At 41.8% G+C, this 2359-nt stretch overlaps 2 non-coding genes across 2 annotated transcripts; both read left to right on the forward strand.

Moving 5' to 3' along the window:
• Positions 1-1275: 1275 nt before the first annotated feature.
• Positions 1276-1349, forward strand: Trnat-ggu. Its single transcript has one exon. It is a non-coding gene; the product is annotated as a tRNA-Thr (tRNA).
• Positions 1350-1565: 216 nt separating this feature from the next.
• On the forward strand, positions 1566-1639 carry Trnat-ggu. The gene has a single exon. It is a non-coding gene; the product is annotated as a tRNA-Thr (tRNA).
• Positions 1640-2359: the final 720 nt, after the last annotated feature.

A 2359-nucleotide genomic window follows, 5' to 3' on the forward strand; every position in this document is an offset into this window, starting at 1 on the left:
TTAGAAGAATCGGTACTTATATAGAAACACTCCCCCCCTCCGATTTCTTTCAAACTTTCAGGGATTATAGTATTCCCTAAGATTAGATTAGCCTTCAAATATTAAGTGTTGGAAACAATTAGGATGGAAGTTATGAAGTGGTGAATATCTCTTACCTTACTCGCTCTCTGCGTTACCCGGGGCCAACGGCGTGGACGTGGCGGTTTCTGGCCCCTCAGACAACACATGTTGGTACATTTATAGACAACGGATAAACACAGATATGGTATGAGAGGTGCAATGTACAATGGCGCAGCAACGGTCTTTTTTAATTTCCTCCTCCGACCTTCATTCGGTAAGTTTTTTTTATAAAAACGTAATATTTGAATAAATTTAATAAGTTATTAATATTATCAAATTTAAATTTTCTTTTTTTAAAAAATCCGTTGCTACGACATAACACATTACACGGGGGGGAGGGGGGGGGGGTTGACATTCAGAGGATAGGTGCGAGCAACGATACTGAAAAAGGTTTCAATTCTATCCGGGTAATCAATAGCTCCCTTAAAAAGGTAATCACATAGATATCCATGATAGTGTTGATCAACCGCACCGTACTTTTGGATGTTTGATTTCAAATCTCGCCAGGATCTCTCTACGTTTTGTGTGTGTGCTCCGGTCTCCGGGTCCACAAAATTGGTAGAGTGGTTGACTGTGAGGTGGTTGTATCCCAAGTTACTCAGCCCCGAGTATGACCTCCACTGATCGGAGATAACAGTTGTACCGGGTCTAATCCATCTTTCTATAATTTCACATAAGGTGCGTGCTGTCCTGTCCTCCACGACGCACACTGTGTGAGACTCACTCAGTCTCTCGTATGCGCCGAATACCCATCTCCCCTCAACTGTACGTCCACGGTTGTACGGTTACGATGACCCACATGGGTTTCGTCGACTTCTACAACTTTGCCAGGTCCACCCAACATGACTGAATGTTCTTCATACCAATCAATTAGGGTTTCTCTGACAAAATTGGACCAATCTACCACTGTATTAGGTGACATCCCTAGTTTAAACTAGGAATATCTGCCTCGGTGGATGTAAAAATAAGTACATAGTGATGAATCTTACAGCTGTTTCGAGGGGGATGTGGATGTTCCAGAACCACGAGTTGCGATAAAGGCACACGTACACACACTACGTCCATACCCTACTCCAAACTGTTGTAAAAATGGTTGCCGTATGAAGGACGGTGTGGCTCAATATTGACAAATAATTTGAATGGAAATCAGTATATATTCGGATAGCTCAGCTGGGAAGAGCACCCGACTGGTAATCGGAAGGTCCTGGGTTCGATTCCCGGTCTGAAAATATCTGAATTTTTTCTTGAATTATTTGTACACTAATATATTGAGAAGGAATTCCCACCTATCCAAAATCCATTCCATCCATTATTTCCATTATCCTACCTAAAAATGTGGAACGTAAATACCCCCCACCCTACTCCAAACTGTCGTAAAAATGGTTGCCGTATGAAGGACGGTGTGGCTCAATATTGACAAATAATTTGAATGGAAATCAGTATATATTCGGATAGCTCAGCTGGGAAGAGCACCCGACTGGTAATCGGAAGGTCCTGGGTTCGATTCCCGGTCTGAAAATATCTGAATTTTTTCTTGAATTATTTGTACACTAATATATTGAGAAGGAATTCCCACCTATCCAAAATCCATTCCATCCATTATTTCCATTATCCTACCTAAAAATGTGGAACGCAAATACCCCCCACCCTACCCCAAACTGTTGTGGTTTGGTACGTGCACACTTAGCACTGATCTTTTTCTTATGGCTATTATAGAAAGTTATCTTCTTATGGTACCGGAACGCTCTTCTCCGATCATCGTAGGCCATACTGGCACTGCACCTAGGACACAACACTTCACTTGTCAACACTTGTCGATCCTGCAAGAATTTGATAAGTCTCGGCGGGTCACGACACATTTCATCGATATCCAATAGACGCATGTTAACAGACCGATTGAATAGACGTTACTGAACCGAGGACCCAGGTAGTCGTGCTCTATCTTTAATTTACCTCTATTATCACTTGGTTGACATCATCGTGTGCCTTAATCCGGCCATTGTCCGATACACAGGTGTCCCGGTATGCCTGGAAAACTCATTTTCCTCTTTATTCATGTATTTTTTCGTACATGAACTTATTAGCGCTCCCGATTCAACGTATCTATTCGATTTTCCGACACTCAAATTTTATTATTTTGAAGGAATTTCCGAAATATTTCGATCCTGTGTCGAGATATTCGTAAAAATGTGGGGGGGGAGCGTTTCTATAGTTTTACCGAAGAATCTTCTCTAGCATT

The sequence above is a fragment of the Diachasma alloeum genome, unplaced genomic scaffold, assembly GCF_001412515.2.
Source record: "Diachasma alloeum isolate Michigan unplaced genomic scaffold, Dall2.0 Dall_scaffold_01817, whole genome shotgun sequence".
NCBI lineage: Eukaryota > Metazoa > Arthropoda > Insecta > Hymenoptera > Braconidae > Diachasma > Diachasma alloeum.